This window comes from Lactuca saligna, chromosome 1, assembly GCF_052625555.1.
Source record: "Lactuca saligna cultivar CGN05327 chromosome 1, ASM5262555v1, whole genome shotgun sequence".
Classification (NCBI taxonomy): Eukaryota; Viridiplantae; Streptophyta; class Magnoliopsida; order Asterales; family Asteraceae; genus Lactuca; species Lactuca saligna.
In genome coordinates, this window is record NC_136417.1 from 159,493,456 (window position 1) to 159,504,645 (window position 11,190).

An 11,190-nucleotide genomic window follows, 5' to 3' on the forward strand; every position below is an offset into this window, starting at 1 on the left:
AGATCGCATCTACTTCACCATCCACGACAAGAAAACCTCTGTGTCCAAAACAAGGTTTTGCTCTCTTCTAGGGCTTGCAGTCGACTCTTCCGTCATCTCACCGGATTTTATCACCACTACTCAACTCTTCTCAATGATGTACGAGATGGGGTATACGGATGTTCTTACTACTATCGCGAAGGTCAAGAAATCTTGTCTTCCGTCTCAGTGGAACGGATTGCTTACCCTTTTGATTAAGGGTTTAGAGGAGAGGTGTGGTGGTTTTGACACCACGAGTAAAGGGTTTCTCACCATCCTGTATGGTCTTTACAACGGCATCAATCTAGATTATGGCTCCATAATCTGGTCTCAAGTCATTCAGAGTCTCAACACCACTACACGGTACTCTGAGATATCATGCGGCCGTTTCTGGACGCTTATTACAAAGAAGGCCATGGATTCCCTTGAAATCTCGGTGATGAAGGATGCTCTTATGGCTTCAATTGCCTCTTACCACACCAAGAAGATCATCGTCTCTAATCCAAGTAAGTTTCTCCATTATGGATTGATCCCTGAATCCATGTATAGGTGTGTCACGCCTCACAGCAAAATCATGGCTGACTATAGCACCAGAACACCCTTGCTTCCAAGGGTTCTATCCGATGAACAGAGAGCTGCACTAGACGCCCTTGATCAACCTGCCAACCGTGGCAAGAGGGCCAGCAAAAAAGAGAAACCAGAGAAGAACGAATCTGAACCGAAAAAGGAGAGGAAGCGAAGATCCTCCAAACGCAAATCTGATGCAGAGGAACCTTCTCAGTCCAAATCCAAGAAGGTCAAGAAGATGGCTAAAAGAGCCAAAGGGTCTCCTTCTCCTGGCTCTGCTCCTAATGACCCATCCGACACAGAGGCTGCTGCTCCTCCAACCGAGACAACCATTGCTCAGTCTCCTCAACAACCATCTTCTCCTGCAGGCACTCAGCTTCCCTCTCCACCAGCATCTCCCAAAATTCCCAAATCACCCTCTCCACCAACATCTCCCAAAATTACCAAATCACCCACTCCTCCCACTTTTCCTAAAAATCCTACCCCACCCTAATCACCAACACAGGAGGTCCCACTATCTGTTCCTATAACCATCCCTCCCACTACAACAGAACCAATCATTCCACTCTCTGTTACTCAACCTTCATCGTCTATCCCCACACCAATTATCACTGAATCAGTTACTATCACCTCTACCCAACCACCAGTAACGGTCAATGTATCTGATACAGGGGCTGCTACTGTGGTTGAAACCCCCGTCATCAACATCCCACCATCTCCTTCTCCATCCTCCAACTCCGGTGCTACCTTGGGCGGTGATGATGAAGAGTACGATTCTCTTTATTATAGCCCATACCGGATTCCCACAGACATTGATGCCGATACCCTTGTTACTAGTCAGCAGATTCAAGAAATTCACGACAAACTCGATAGTCTGCTGGCTGATAATAAAGCCTACGGGGGTGTTGTGCTAAAAGCCTTCATTGAGTTTGCGATCAAGACGTACACTGACGCTCTGGATCGTTCCACTGATGCCATCGACAAATCAGCTCCTTCATGCTCCAAAGCCACTAAGGAAGTTTCTGAGGTTGTTCACACAACTCAGATCTTTCTTGATTCTCTAAAAGCACATGCTGATTCCAGTGCGGCCAAGTTTCAGACGTCCGTCGACTCTTTCTCGGCTACCCTTCAGGGTGAAACCTCCAAGTTTGAGGCTCTGCGTGCTGACCTCAGAACTGAATCCACCTCCTTTCTCAAATCTTTAGATTCACGTTTTGCTTCTCTAGGAGTAGAGAGCACCCTAAAGGAGGATCTTGTCAAGCATCAGGCAACTATCAACCTACAAAAGATACAACTGGCCCAGGCACAACAAAAAATTTCTTTGCTAAAGACTCAGCGGGCAGTTCTTCAAGGTTGCGCTGGTGATGTTAAGAATATGTTAACAAATGTTCTTGACACTCATGATCCCTTCCTTACCCTTACTATTAGACAACATCTCCAGGCTAAACTCCTTCCTGCAATTAACATCTTGAGCGAAATGAAGGGTGTCTCGGAGAAGCTTGTTCTTCCGCGACAAGGGGGAGAGGAAGGTGTGTCAAAGACAGAATCGAAGGTTAATGTAGCTTCGGGTTCTGGGAAACAAGTCCTTGTTGAGAGCGAGTCAGATTCAGATGAAACTATCACTGAAGCTCTTCAACGAAAGAAAAGGGACAAAGAGCTAGATGAAACTCTTAAAATAGCTTGAGAGGCCGAGGCTAGGGAAAGAAAGATCAAGGAGGATGAGGATGCCATTCAAGCCAAGAAGACTCTGTTCCCAGAATGGGACAGAGACACACTCATCACTCAAGCGATCGAGTTTCCCTCCATATATTGGTTGGAACCGATTGCATCTTTCGAGTGTGAAAATACCAAAGACTCGCAGTTTGACATGCCAATCACGCGAAAAGCTTTTACATTTCATTGCTTTGATGTCACTGCCGATGTCCCTCATCCAAACTTGAAGGTTGACAGAGAGTTAATAGATTTCTATCTGAAGTATGGTCAACCGCATTACTTGATATGGAGTGCTCAGAAGATAATTAAAGTCAAGGTACTGAAACCGACACAGGCTGGGAAATTTGTGAACGTTAATTTCAAAATCAACAGAGGAACGGCCAACACAGAACATCTCATTTCTCTGGCAGATCTTCCCAGTCTGAATCCGCATGATTGGATTCTGCTATACAACATTCTTCTCTCCAATCATAGAGAGTATGAACCGATTCTTAAACATCTCAAAAGAATGTTGGCTTCCTACATCCATGAGCTCGCCACTATGGATCAGGAAATAGAAAAGATTATGAACAAGAAACCGACCGTCAAGCCTACTTCCAAGACAGGAGACGTTCATAAAATGAAGGTAGGGCAAATTGATTCTTCCAATCTGACGGTCATGTTCACAAGAGGCGAGAATCATAAGTTTCTGTTTGCTTTGGTAGACAAACATCTGTTTTCAACAGATTGTCTGGAGCATATTATAAATATCATTCACCGATGCAAGCAGAACTCAACAGCAGACAAGAAGAACTTCACTGATACGCTTCGTTGGTATATCACCTTCAGGCATCACATTCTGGCTATAATACCGAGGATTTTTGAGATGGTAAAGAAGCCTTCTGCTGTCAAAAGAGAATGAAGATTCTGTGCCAAAGACGCAAAGGGGGAGATTGTTGAAGATAATAGAGTTGCGTCTTGGGCCCTTTTGTTTTACAACCGGATTGGGCTTGTCCATCCGTGTTCAGCTAGATTAGCCTACCTTTTCTTAGAAAAACTGTTAGGGTTTCATTATAAATATATGCATGCATGTATGCGTATAGTAACTGTCGTCACTCTTATTGAATATTGTAAACCCTAAAATCCTCTACAGTTGACGTTCTTTATCGAGCTCTTCTGAGGATTGTTTATTGAATCATTCGACACTTTTTGATTCATTAGCTTGTTCTTAATTGTTTACTTAGTCATTCATCTACCTGTTTCATAGATCTAATCGATCTTTAAGTTTGTTTTAAACTCAGCATAAATAATATTATATTTCTCTTTTATATACATAATCATACGGAATCCCCTTCTTCTTCTTCATTTTGATTTATAGAGAAGCAACAACAAATATCTTCTTCTTCGTCTCTCATCTACTTCTACTGCTACGAGCTTAAAAAATGGTGCTCTGCTTCTGTGGGAATGTTGCTTTTGTGCGAACCTCATGGACCTCATAGACCACACGAAAGGTAACAGCCCGAATTTCTAGGTATCTTTTATTCATATATTTTTTTGGTGTTTTGTGAGGGGACTCGGCGAGTTGGAGCTCGAACTCGCCGAGTAGGATCGCGGTTCTGGATGCGGGTTCGCGCCTGGACTCGGTGAGTCCAAGGAATGGACTCGGCGAGTCTGCGCTGTTTAATGAAACCCTAATTTCCCGGTCCTAGGCTCTATTTAAAGGACCTTATGGCCCTTCATTGCGGCTACCTTGATCCTTGAGAGCACCAAAGCCGCTAAGGGTTCCTGTGAGTGAGATAAGAGGCCATTGCTCACCAAATTTGTGTGTATTTTCAAGAAAGGAAGGGGGAAAGTCAAGCTAGAAGAGTTGGGAGCTTGGATCTACTTCCATTTCGCCAAGGGAAGCTTCTTTAGGTATCTTTCAGAGCTTATTTCTGTGTTTTTGTTGATATGGTCAAATCTAGGGTTTCTTCTTGCCTTGTTTGCTTTTTAATTGAAGTGTGAGAGGTCCCATGGGGATATGGTACCTAGATCTGGACCTTAGCAGGTCCAGAAAGTCCCAAATGCCATGCTTTATGTCCTTCCTTTTAGGTTGGAGACTAGGGTTGCCATCTTAGAGGTCATTTCTCCAAAAAGAGCCTTGTGGGTGTTGCATAGTAGCCAAGAATGTGACTTTACGTGATGAATGAGCTTAGGAGGGCCAGATCTATGAGTGTATGGAGCGGATCTAACCTCATAAGCAAGATTGAGTTGATGCATGGCATGGACTCGCCGAGTCTGAAGAACAGACTCGGCGAGTATCATAAAGTTTGTCCTTAACCACTCAGTGAGTGGTCCTACCGAGTTATGGTTGACTCAGTGAGTCATGGAGAGTTAGAGAGGGTTGACAGGTGGACTGAGTCGAGATGGAACACGCCGAGTTGTCCTTGCGACTCAGCGAGTTGAGTCGCGGTGGCCCCGCGATTCATGACCAGGTGGAACTCGTCGAGTCAGGGGAGTACTCGACGTGTCAAAAGAGAATCCTATAGAGTTGGTGAAAACGCTTAGACTCGCCGAGTCGCTCTAGTGCACTCGCCGAGTCCGGTCAAATTGACCGTTGACCAGAGTTGACCAGTGTTGACCTGATTGGTGTAGTCAACCTTAGTGGTAAAAGTATTAATCAGAGATATATGATGTTATAGGAGGATTATAGCTCGGGGGATCGAGCACGAGTGATTTCCAGGATTCGCGAGTTATCGAGATATTCGAGGTGAGTCTTCTCACTATACTGTACCCGGAAGGGTTTGACTGTGTGACCGGAAGGTCGAATATGCTATGAGATATATGCATTATGTGTGATAAGTTAATCGTTATATGTGCCATGTATGATATGTTTGATATGGGCCGGAAGGCATTATGTTATGGACCGGAAGGCGTTGTAATGTGGACCATAAGGTTGACGTGGGTAGGACCGGAAGGCTTACCTAGTCGGGACGGAAGTCCCCTGAGACACATGGACCGGAAGGTCAGGGCCTAGAAAGGCGTATGTGCATACGTTGTATTTTGGGGAACTCACTAAGCATTTATGCTTACAGTTGTTGTGTTATGTGTTTCAGGTGCTAGCGAGGACCGTGGGAAGGCGCCGGCGTGATCGTACACATTATCGGGAAAAACTATTTTATGATCTTTGTGATGTATTCGGTTGTGACAATATTGTTTACATTGAATTTTAAATATTAATCGATGTTTTGATGGTTGCAAAAATGAAAATTTGGTTTTAAAATTTTCTTCGTTACACGAAACCCTGGTCGTTGTTTGTCTCTCTCTCTCTCTCTCTCTCTCTATATATATATATATATATATATATATATATATATATATATATATATATATATATATATATACCAACCAGAATTAAATATGTTCCTATGCATCTTCGATCCACATCCTGTTCTTGCATACATCTCTAAAACTTCATTTCTTTCAAAATCCCATCTAGCTTGATGTTCTAAGTGCGTTTTTCTTGTTGTACTCCATATAAAGCTTTTATCAATTTGTAAACCGAGTCTTCTCTCCCCTTCTTCATAAAACCTTATGGTTGATGAAGAAATACTTCTTCTTGTTATTCGCCATGCAAGAAGGCAGACTTTACATCTAAGTGGTGTAGCTCCCAACCTTTTGAAGCTGCAAGAACCAATAAGAATTTGAATGGTTTCAATAAGAGAAATTGGTGCAAACACCTCGTTGAAGTCTATAACAGGTTATTGTAAGTAGCTTTTTTCCACGAGCCTTGCTTTGTACTTACTAATAGAGCCATTCACATACCTTTTAACCTTGAAAACCTACTTTAGGCCGATAATGGTCGTATTATTGGGTCTTGAGACTAACTTCCAAGTGCCATTCTTCTTAATGGACTTCATTTCTTCCTATATTACTTTTACCCTGTGTGGATTTTTTTGTAATTCACAATAGCTTGATGGCCCATCTTCATTTAGGGACAAAAGCAGCTGCATATTTCTGACATAAAAATTCATTTCGTAGTCATTGTACTTCCATGGTGGCTGAGTGGTCTGGATTGAGATTTTTGATAGTTTCATTTTTTTTATAGTTTATTTAGCATATTTCATCCATAATTTAGTTAATTTCCATGCATATTTTCCTTTTAGTTATTTTATGACAATTTCGGGTACTTTCTACTTTCGTGAGCTTAATTGCAGATTTTAAGGAGAGTAGCGGAGCGGGATCTTTGAGAAGTGATTGGACTTAGAGGATGTCAAGGATCTTGGGATTTATAATAATAGATTTGACTCTTGGAGTGGGCTTGCGTATTAATTAAAGGTTTGGAAGAAATAAACTTTAAATTTGCAAGATGTGGGAGAATATTCGAGCATGCAGATACTGGTGATCGGGCGATTACAGAAGCTATGGATCATTTGGAGAAACCAAATTGGGCTTAAAATGAAGGAAACTTGAAGAAAAATGGACTATGATCTTTTTGGATTCGAACTGGGCGAAGTGGGCTAGACTGTGGAGGCCTAATACTCAAAGAAGCCATAATCTAGTACCACCTGTGCAAGGCTGCATGGCCGTACACGACTCAGCAGGGGCAGTTTTGGAATTTCAGTTAGAAGGCTATATGGGGAAGGTTGGTGTGCATCTTTTGCACACTCTTGTACATCCGAAAATACAACAATCCTCTGGAGATTTTGGATCACTTTAAAGGCCAATAACCCTCAAGAACTTCATCATTTTTGCTCTTAATCTTGTTGAATATTTGGTACAATCTCTTCTAACTTTGTTTTCTTGTGTTTAGCCATGTTAGGCTTAACCAACTTTGGTTGACTTTGGTGAAATCCTTTGACTGGTTGTTGAATGTTGAAGACTCCATGAACTTGTTCTTAAATCTTTATGAGAATGCTTTGTGTTTTAACATCTTATCACTAATTGTATGTTTTTATTCATGAGTTTAAATGTGTTTTTGGTGATTAGTTGGATAATTTCTTGATTAAGTTAAGGATCCTCAAATTAGCAAGAAACAAATGATTCTTGTGTAGTTTTGACATGAGCCGCCGAACCAAACCTCAAAATCTCACCAACAATTTCGCCGGAAATTTTGAGCCACCACGAGCCGCCGTTGGAGTTTTGCAAAAATCCAGTTAAAAATATTGTTCTACTAAACAAGCATTTCATTTCGGTGTCCATGAACAACCACAAAGCTTTGGGACAGAAACGAGTGAATTGGGTATCTTCTTTCCTTGGCTTTGATTATATTGCATTGTTCTAATGCAATAATTGCAACCACTTATGCTTTGAAAATTTCTTAGGATTGTTAGTTATTGCCCGATTTATTTACAAGAATTGGGTTGAGATTGGTTAATTTGCTTGGGAATTTGCTTAAAAGTGTTTAAACTTTGGTTGGGATTTGTTCATTTTCACTAGAAATGTTGTCGAATTTGTCAAATGGAACTGAGTGGTGTTGTTTGAAACTATTTTGAATTGTCAAAAGTTGGGTGCACTTGTTTATTAGAATTTTTGTGTTCGGTTTAATTATAGGTATATTAATTTTGAGGACAGTGAGAAGAGGGATTACCTGGGTGAATTGTTTTTGATATTGTAGGTCTTGACAATGGGCAGAACTACAACTCAGGTGTGCACTCATGGATCATCCACTGATCCTAATCCGCAATAGGATGCCGCTTGTACTTCACGAAAAGCCACTGAAAACGGAAGAAAAATGGAAATGAGGGAAATGGTCCTTCCTTTACAAAGGTAGAAATAAAAACATATCGGTCGAACCTCCATGGACATTCAATCCGGCCCACAAAGTTTTACCATGAGGAGTCAATGTATAAACTTGGGGTACACATCAGTGTGGAATCTTTGTTCCGTGGTATGGCCTGGGATGATTTTCTTAACCTCTGCAATAGGACCTATGAAGAGCCTACGCTAGAATTCTGGTCAACTTTCGCCACTGATGATGAATCCGAGATTCTTACCTTCCAACTACAGGGTCAAAGTCATCGACTTTCTTACGGACGACTTTACTCTATCATGGGAGTAGATTGCACAAATGAGACAACCATCCGTTCTGAATAGAATGCCAGCTTCATGCGTTGCCCCAACGTGGAGTTTTGGTCGAAAATAACCGATCTTGATACGTTCAATCCGAGCCGCTAGAGGGCCAAACACATAGTTCATCCTTGTTGATGCATTGCACACCACGTCCTCACCACCAACATTTTCGGTTGCATTGAACCCGGTCAAATAAATAGATGCGATCTCTTCTTCCTAGATAAATGTGAGCATTTTTGGTCGCATTGAACCCGATCAAATAAATAGTTTCATTTTATTTACTTCTTTTCATAGTTTATTTTAGCATATTTCATCCATAATTTAGTTAATTTCCATGCATATTTTCTTTTTTGTTATTTTATAACCATTTTGGGTACTTTCTAGTTTCGTGAGCTTAATTCTAGATTTTAATAAGAGTAGTGGAGCAGGATCTTTGGGATGTGATTGGACTTAGAGGACGTCAAGGATCTTGGGCTTTATAATAATGGAGTTGGTGCTTAGAGTGGGTTTGCTTATTATTTAAAGGCTTGGAAGAAAGAAACTCTAATTTGCAATATGCGGGAGAATATTTGAGCGTGTGGAGACTGATGATCGGGCGATTACGGAAGATATAGATCATTTGGAGAAGTCGAATTGGGCTTAAAATGAAGGAAACTTGAAGAAAAATGAACTAGGAGCTGTTTGGATTTGAACTGGGCCGAATTTGATAACTTTTTGGTTCTTAATGCTAGTTGACTTTCACTAATCACATGCTTAATGGAGATTGTGACTTTGACTAAGGAAATTGTTTTGAGCTTCTCTAACCGTTTTAATAACAAAGAAAAGTCTAGGTAACCTCAAGCTTCTTGGGTTACTATAACCAATTTAAGGATTTAAAACAAGTATTGCACCATTGGATTCTAATGATATGTGCATCAAAAGTCAAAGTGAGGAAATCTTAAGTCAACCATCCTTCTCTCATTGATTTTACATCAAACTCTTTTTTTATTGATATTGTCTATTTAAATCTTGGCTTAATTCTAGTTTATCTCAAGTATTTGAAAAGACCAAAACCCACATTTTTAATTTATTGTCATTTTACAAGTATTTTTACAAAGAGATTTTTCATAGAGCTATAAATTTGAACCAATCTCCTTGGACACGATCCCTTTACCACTATATACTATTTTATTGTGTGATATTTACGATATTTATTTTGTTGGCCTCGATAACCATCAATTCGCAAGGGATGATCTTCATGGTCTTCATGATCTTCATTGGGGTCGTTTAGTTGTTCATCTTCCAACTCTCACTTTCTCTATTTTCTCCATTTGTTGCTCACCGTTAACATGATTTGACCCATCTGCTATAGATCATTCTATGGTATCTACAATCCTTGACCAATGAACCTAAAACATTCCAGGTTTATTTCTTGAGTTGGAATTTTGTAGGGACTTTTCATCCCAATTTGCGTTTTCATTAAAAATCACCTCTCGAAATACAATGATTTTGCGACAAAATGGATCATACAAACAACATGCTTTCATTCCTGGTTCTAATATGTCACACCCCGACCGACGATGGAAATCGCCGGGGTTGCGACGTTATACAATTGGACCACAATCAACCACATATATCGAACACTTAATATATTTAAATCAATATATTACAAACCTTAAAGTGTTGGAATTGAAATTACATATTCATAGTTTAAACACACAACAGTAAATAAAAACAATTAAAGATTATTCCCAAAAGAAAGGAACTATAATTTCCTTAGAACCGATGTCCTACCTCCGACTCCTTAGTTACCTGAGAATACACATTATTAAAATATGTCAACAAAAATTGTTGGTGAGTTCCATAGGTTTTGACTCCGTAAGTTTTATAACATGAAATCTTTACAAAACATGTGATGTTTAACGAAGTAAATTGTGCAAAACATGGTCAACAATGTTACTGATATGCTTCGTGTGAGAACCGATACTTGAACTCTAGTACGAGTACCCATGTTACTTACTTACAATAAAAGTAAATTTTAACATATTTTTGAGAAGCAAAATATTTAGTGTTTGTATATATAGACACTAACAATCGTTTTAACAATCTACAAAGAATATTCATACTACATACAACCCCATTCCAGTGTGTCTTAGTATATTTATTTCCGGGACTTTTTTATAATTCCCGATTGTTTGGATTTAAAGACTTTTGGCTGTAATGCTTAAAATGTATAGCCACCAAAGCTCTAACGGGACAACAGTATTATGTATCCCTATACGAGTTTAAACAATACGTCGAATATAAGTGACCATATATATGTTTAGTCAGTACTCTGATTGTAAGTGTATAACATAGTTTATACAGCACCCCGGCCGTGAGTGACCAAAATCGACATAGTCCAAATCATCATATCTTATGAAGTGGTCAACATGATCATATAGAAATACTTGTTATAATTTACACTTTTGTAGCTATTAAAGTATGTGTGAACTAAACAATATCATAATTGGTGTATTTCTTATTTACCACAACACTTTGTATATATATTTGAAAACCAAACTGCAAGATAAACAAAATGGGCAAATCTGTCCACGTTTTTAGAAAATCTGGATCCGTAAATGCTCAGAGCTTAGAAAATGAGTCTACTTTGTCCATAATTTTTACCATGAACTTAAGTGGTTCCTAACTAGAGTGATTTCACTGTTCATTTTTTACCGACTAGACCGAAAATGTTCTGAAATGATAGGCAGTTTTGTAAAAATGATTATAAATTGTAGAAAAATCGTATGAATGTGTGCGAGTAGTCCTTGGAAAGGTATAAACCTGAGCTATTAGCATATTGTACAGTTTTGAAATCCATTGAGTTTAAGAAGGGAAAAA